General features: G+C 38.4%; 1 pseudogene; it reads right to left on the bottom strand.

Moving 5' to 3' along the window:
* Window positions 1-1,736: 1,736 nt before the first annotated feature.
* LOC149267634 (chlorophyllide a oxygenase, chloroplastic pseudogene) lies at window positions 1,737-2,388 on the bottom strand (annotated as a pseudogene).
* Window positions 2,389-7,628: the final 5,240 nt, after the last annotated feature.

Raw genomic sequence — 7,628 nt, 5'->3', positions numbered from 1 at the left:
ATGAGTGCTATGTGGTTCCCTTTTGTTATACATGGGCGGTTCTGAAGAAACTGTTCCCGCCGTCAGGACCACTCATAGTGGTTTCTGGAAAGTATGAGTAGTGTTGTCGAGAAGAAGAAGAAGAAGAAGAGGAAATTATTTTCACGTCCACGAGGCTAAAGATAGCCTATGGGACAGATTGCTTCTTCATCTGCTTGATGTATTTAGCCCTTTTTCTGTGAAGCTTCAAAATAAATGCTTCAAGCTTCTCGACAAACCCCTCACTAAATAGATTATCCCAAGAGCTAGATGCCAACATATCTGCATAACTTTCCCTGTTGTCTTTGAAGGCCTCACATTCTAAAATGAAATGTTTTTCTGTTTCCACTTTTCTAGAAGAACAAAAAATGCATACTCTTTCCTCCCACACTTCCTTTGGCCTTTTCTAGTTCCCTGTTTCACAACGGAGTTGATGAGAATTAGTCCTTAACTGAGCAATAAGAATTTTGGCTCTCCAAGAGATATTGGCCTCCATGTATGCTTTTGGTTGATGACTATGAGTGGGATTAAACACTTCAATATAGTAATTTTTCTTTCTTCCTAGCTCCTTATCCCAAATACGCTTGTGGAACTTTTCCATAACAAAGCTTGTATCTCTTTGCTGTTTATGGGACACACATTCAAGCAAATACCCAATTTACTAAACCATTTGTTATTTTGTTGCATCCAAGTTTTTTTGCTCTTGCACAATCTATAATTAAAGACAACCTTAGGCCATCTACCCTCTTCCATTTGCTCCATTTTTTTAAATACCTTATGACTTACACCATTGCAATTGCTACAATAGGAGTAGTCCCTGTTTCACTTAACAAGATATCATAAGGAACTGCATTTTTAATCTTAAATTTGTTTGTAATCAAACGCTTCTGGATTTTCTCAATTTGTCTCCACTGCATGTCGGATGTACTGCTGGCCCATAGTTCACAAGCATAGAGAATCACCGAAATCACTAGAAGCCCAAAAAGAGTTTGAGAGGTTTTCCAGTCCCATAACTCTACCTACAACCATTCCAACTTAGATTTTTTTTGAAGTCAATTCCGAGGTATTTGTAATCTGCAACTTCTTCCAGGATGTTTCCTTCAAAGTAGAACTTATGTTGGTTATGTTTTCTTTTCTTAGAGAAGACCACTACTTACGTTTTGCTGATATTGACTTGCATCCCCACACTTATACAAAAATGCTCAAGGGATAGTAAGTTCTCTTGGAAACCAAAAGCCGATTTAGCAATCAGAATAAGGTCATCTGCATACAAAAGAATCCTTATAACAAACTTTCCCAAATAGATACCATCACCCCCTTGCAAATTTAAACACTCCTCAAGCTTGTCAATATATAAACCAAAAAGCGTAGGAGATAGTGGGCAACCTTGCTTGACCCCGATATCACTTCTAAAACTTTCAGAATGCCTGCTGAGGTTCTAATTTTGACTTTCACCTCTTCATATAGCCTATGCACAACTGCTCTCAAATGTTTAGGAACCCCAAGTTCCTTCATTTTGTGCCAAAGCTTATCCCTGGGAACCGAGTCAAACGCTTTTCTGAATTGACGCCATTGATATCTTTGATGGGAAGTTTGAAGAAACCCGCCTCTTAGGACCTTTTCCAATCTTAACTTTCGTGCATCTTATATTGTTGATATTATGTTGATTTGGACATATGTGTTATAAATCATTAACAATGCTGATACCCACAAGGGGTTTAACTCCTAAACAACATCATTTCTCCATGACCACTGCAATGGCCATGGCGCCTTGTGCAACTTTTGCCTTTTATTTTACCAAGATTCAAGATTCCAATAGTAGATAAAACCATGCAAGGTGGCTGGAACTCCATATGTATATGGTAAGGATCTAGTAACATTGCAAACAACAGGAGTCATAAACTTTACAAAACTGGGAACTTTCCATCCTTTAGCAAGAGTAGTAGTGTGGGTAAATGGAGCACGAGAAAGATCCAAAAGGTTGTCCAAAAGAAGGCCATGTTTACCAGGAAGCTCCATGACCATATGCACATGAATATTAAATCCCATTGGAGGTGCCAAAGATGGAATAAGAGCAACATTAATTGCGTTACTAGGCCATACCCAAATCAACCCATCTTGCTCAACACATGGTAGTGCTTTAATGTGAACATTTAACAAATGTGTATATGACATCTTCTCTCACACACTATCTACTGAATACTCCCCACCTGTATTTCCACATGGTATGGGAACTGAATGCACACATTCATCGAACCAAGTTGTAATGGACATGCCCTGTGTGCACATGCATTCTAGATGAATCCTTCTCTGCCATCTTTCCCACGAAAATATAACCCATGGCTCTTCAAAACAATTGAAAGGAACCATTGTATCATTATTATCTTCCTTAACTTCCGACCAATTACATGTTTGCTGGCCCAACTCCAGTGGCATTTTCCTCATGCAAGTGCTTAAATGAATTCATCGAGAGTTCCTATTTACTTTCAACAACCGAGCGACTTGATTTCTCAACTGTATATTTTGTTCCTTTTAAAAAAATTTCCTTTCTGCTAGCAGTGCACTCTCTGTCTTAATATCTATCTGTAATATAAATGCAACTTTCGAGGTCTTTTTAATTTCATTGAATAAGAAGAGGCACTGGTCATCTACCTCTTCAAGTGCCTTTTTCAACTTGATAACCTCCAAGCTTAACTCTAATACTTTCTTTTCCGAAGCGTCTTGTCTGGATGTTTTGTCCTGAAGAAAATGGGATAGCCAGTACATGGAATTATATAGACTGAGAAGTTCATAATAAAAGAGCCTATTACATTGTTGGGAGGCCCAAAGAAAGGAAAAATCAATGCCACGGCAAAATTTCCATCGGGATCCTCGCTATGACCCTAACAAGATAATGTGATTGTTGTACACGCAACAATTTTTCCCACATGAAGTTTAGTGGCATCACATATAGGCCAAAGGCAACTGCCTAGCGAGCAATCATGACACCCAAACCTATGCTTATGAAGGTAGAAGCAGGAAACACTGAGAAGGTATTGGAAATAATTAAAATTTCGTCTCCAAATGCCCAGTACAATATTACACAACCCGACATAGTACACAGACATGAGGCAGTGAGGGTTGCGAGACAGTGCACGAGGGTCTGTAGACAGGCAACGATGGTAACAAGATAGACAGTGAGGTTTACAGCACCATACAGACAGGGGTAGAGACAGGGGTGAGACAACAGGAAATGGGAGGAGACAATTGACAACCAGTGGGACCAAAGAATGCTCAGAGGGACCTCGTCTTTGCAGGGGAGGTTTTCTCCTTTTATTTTCCGTATCTTATGATTTAAGATGTGTTTATATCATTTAAAATTGGCTCAGATTAATTGAGATTAATATAAAACTGAATCAAAACACAATAAAACAAATATGATGGTTAATCTAGAGGACCCAAACGAACTGTTGCCAATGTTAAGAGATGAGTCCAACATAGAGGAGACACAAATACCATGCCTTAGCACAACAAGAAACAAATTTGCAAACTATTCGATTACTGTGGATGGGGTAGGGTACAAAGGTGGTTTGGAATCTCAAGTGAAGGGTTCATTTCCATTTCTAAACCTTGTTCATGAAGTAGGTGAGCACTCTTATTGGAAACACAACCTTCAACTCGTTAATGGACCTTCATTTCCTCACCTTGCCATAACACTGGAGGATTTAGTAGGATCATGGGGGTCCTCTATGGAAACTTTTCTTCAGAAGGGCACGTACAACACAGATGAGAGATTGTTTTTTGTAAATGAAAAACAATATAAAGGGATTTTAAGGCTTAGGCAGATCCAAACACTAAGGCAAACACCTAAGAAAAAATTCGCAATGATCCTGTTGAAAGTAAACAACTTATTTAGCAAGGCCTGTCAAACTAGTGCAGGGAAAAGAGAAGCTATTAAGGGTATCAAATCAAGTTTGAATAGAATAGAGGGTTTTGTAGCAAACAAAGGAGATAAAAAAAGAGATAAGCATGACAACAAATGCCTATATAGTCCCACATCAACACCATTAATGTGGTCATCATGACTATATGTGGAAGAGCTCATGAGCATGAAGACAAGACTCATAATTTTAGAAGCGAAAAGGTGGTATGAAGGCAACAAAGTAAATGAAATTATGGAGTTCAAGGGCAGAGTAGAGAGAGAAAATAAAGCTCCAAAGGAACAAATCGCAAAAATGCAGGGTAAAATCGAAAAAGCGCACCAAGAAGTCGCTGCCTTGAAACAAGAATTAGAGCAGATAAGGATAACTAACCTTGAGAATTCAAAATTGTTAAAAGAAGATGACACAACACAAATAGAGGAGATTCCATTAGCATTGGCCAAACTGGAAGCTAAAAAAATCAACTAAAAGATCAGATAGAAGAGGCTAAATGATGGTCACAAGTTGTAAGTGGGTCAACAAACAATAAAAGAGGAACCATTGAGAAGCAAATCAAAATTCAAATAAAAGAAGAACAAGACAAGCAAAGCAAGGCTACAAATATAATTATCAAAGGGTTAAGGGACTACGGTTTAAATGAAAGGACCGACATCTTAGCAATGGATTTACTTAAAGATCAATTGAAGTGGATAGGGTGTATTCATCAAGCAAGCAAGATCAGAAATAAGGTAGAGGGAGGAAGAGATAGACATGTAAGAGTTATCTTAAGGAATATAGAAGATTAGAATATGATCCTTAGAAATAGGGGATTTCTTGAGCACACACATATACCTAGATGAGGACTTGAATCCTACTCAACAAGATCAACAAAGAAAGGACTGGGAAAGAGTGAAAGCAACAAGAAATGAGGGAAAATGGGCATTGTTGAAGAACAGGAAATCTCAAATTAGTGACCGGTTCCCAAGTAAGAAATAGGAAATAGGGGCCCCACTGGACTGCTTATAGGTAGTAAGTTGGAATTGTAGAGGTTATCCATGGAGAAGAGGTCCGCGATTCGGGCCCATAGCAGAGGGGAAGGATATTATCATTCTTGTAGAAACACATGAGCACAATGGATGCAAGGTTCCATATTTCGAGGGTTACAAGAATATTTCAGTTTTGAACAAAGGGAATGAGACGGGAAAAACATGGGGGAGTCACAATTCTAATAAATGAAAAATGGGTGGAATTGTAAAAGTAGAAAAAGAGGATTCAAATAAACAATACATTTGGCTACAAATAACAAAAAAGGAGGTTACTTTCATGTTGGAGGCTTGTTACTTTGCCCCAAAAAACTCAAATATCTATAAAAGAATAAATTTAGACAATGAAGACTTGTATGCCTCATTGAAGAGAGATATATCTTTATTCAACCCTCTTGGGGAAATATTGTTAATATGAGACTTTAACGCAAGGAAAACTAATAACCAATCCCTCCAGTTGAGAAATGAAGAAAGAGGAGAAAAAAATCCCCTATGGTTGGAAGAGGGTGGTGGTCAACCATGGGAAAGGGATTCACATGATGAAAATTGGGGTGTGACACAATTTGGGGCATAATTACTAGGGCTTTTTATTATGTTTGACATGGTTATTTGCAATGGAATGAGAAGGTGGCTAGCTTTAGGAGGTATCACATGCAAAACTTACAATGGTCAAAGTGTGGTAGATTATGTAATATGCTCACAAAGTTTCACCTCTAGAGTGTTGAAATTCGATAATGGGGACTGTCCAATCGAAATGAAATCTAACCATGCCCCTCTATTTGTTAGGCTAGATTTTTCCCATAGTAGTCCACACAACAGGAAAAATATTGGAACACAAAAGCAAGCTCTTTACAAATGAAAAATTGATCTGTAAATTTCCATGGATATTCCATTAGACAGTTCGTCACAACAAATATGATAATATTATATTAAAAATCTGAGATTCTACACTATAACAGTTTTATTTAATTTCTAGATCTGTAAAATTAACTGTAATTAGTGCATGCATGTAAAATTAAATCAAGCATAAAAGTAGAGAATGAAAAAATAAGCTCACACACACATAATACACAAGAGATGCTCTTTGGGAAACCCTTTCGGGAGAAAACCCAACTGGAAGGTGACCGCTTTGCTCTCTTTCTTTATCTGGAAACAAAGAAGTAATGTTTGTGGCCTGTGGGTTGCTACAATGCACAGATCATGCTACAATGCACAGATCATCTTTGTGTGCTCTACCTCCTATCTCTCCTCACTATCTTTGCTCAACTATGGAACAAAATGCTCTCGAATGAATGGAATGCCTCTACCTCCTAGTGGCCCGGTTATAACACAACCTGATAGCCTAATAGTGGTTAATTTTGACTACATCAACTCTTAACTAGAGTTACAAAATAGACTCTTCTAGAGAATTTTACATCACAAACATGTGGCTAGCCTCTTTTCCATGAATAATGGGGCTGACGTGAAATACTCTCGAACTATAGGTGTGAAAATAGGAAGGTCAACTTTTGAGTGGCATAACGCTTGCATACGGACTCCGATTGACACAATTCTTGCACTGTTGGAAATCTCAATGTGTGTAGAATAACATGAAAAGGTGTGGTGCTTAGGTAGCAATTTTTTACCCCCAAAAAACGTCGTTTGATGCCTCAAAATTCTCTCGGAAGGTTTCAGATCCCGTTTTGCCAAACTGGGTCCCGCCAGTAAAAATGGTCTCGTGAGCTGATTCCTCCACTTTTTCCACTCCAAATGCATAGAGATGGAATGCAAACAATATAATGATCCAATTCGGATCACACCTCCCCATTTTGGTAGGCTTTTGGTCCCCAAAATATTTTACTGAATGAGGTGAGGAAATTTTTCCTCCAACTTCTCTCTGGTGTACCATTTATCTTTGCTTGGAAGTTGTCCCTTCAACCTAATTTGCCAAAGGTCTTGTTGCCATTGTCTTGAAGTTATTGACCTCTTCTACAAAACTGTATCTTCTGCCAACTCTACCTGAGTGTCTGGTGCCAAATCCTCCATAGAAGGTAGGACCTGTTCCTCTTCCTGATTTAGCATGGAAGGCTCATAGAGTTTCAAATTCTCCACATTTACAACTAAGTAAATGCGCATATATGGTGGTAAAATGAGTCGATAGGCATTATCACCCACCTTTTTGATTATCTCAAAGGGACCATACCTTAGAGCCTTGATTTTCTTACCAGGCCCATGCAACCTCTCCTTGTTCAAATGTAGCCATACTTTGTCTCCCACCTTGAATAATTTCTCTGTTTTGTACTGATCATGCCTGGCCTTATACTTCACTTGTGACTTCTGTAGTGTTTCCTGTACCTGTAGATTGATTTGCATGATCTTATCTATAATTTTTTCAGCCCTCAAAGCATCTTTTGTAATGTCTTCCTTCACTCGTCCTTGCTGCTCATATGCAATATCCAAAGGTGAAGGTGGAAAATATCCAAAACAAGTTTCAAACAGGGACTTTCTTGTAGAAGTCTGGACTGCTCTATTATTAGAATGCTGTATATATACCAGATTTTCATCCCAGGTCTTCAGATGCTTCTGGTTGTAACCCCTCACAAGCTGCACCAAAGTCCTATTGACTACTTTTGTTTGCCCATCTATTTGTGGATGGAATGTTATAGATCTCTTCAACTTCGTGTCCATC

The sequence above is a fragment of the Pinus tabuliformis genome, chromosome 6 (assembly GCF_031772625.1).
Source record: "Pinus tabuliformis cultivar Carrire ecotype Pingquan chromosome 6, CPIR1, whole genome shotgun sequence".
NCBI classification, from domain to species: domain Eukaryota; kingdom Viridiplantae; phylum Streptophyta; class Pinopsida; order Pinales; family Pinaceae; genus Pinus; species Pinus tabuliformis.
The sequence above is the reverse complement of the archived record's forward strand: the minus strand, read 5'-3'. Positions and strand labels throughout refer to the sequence as shown.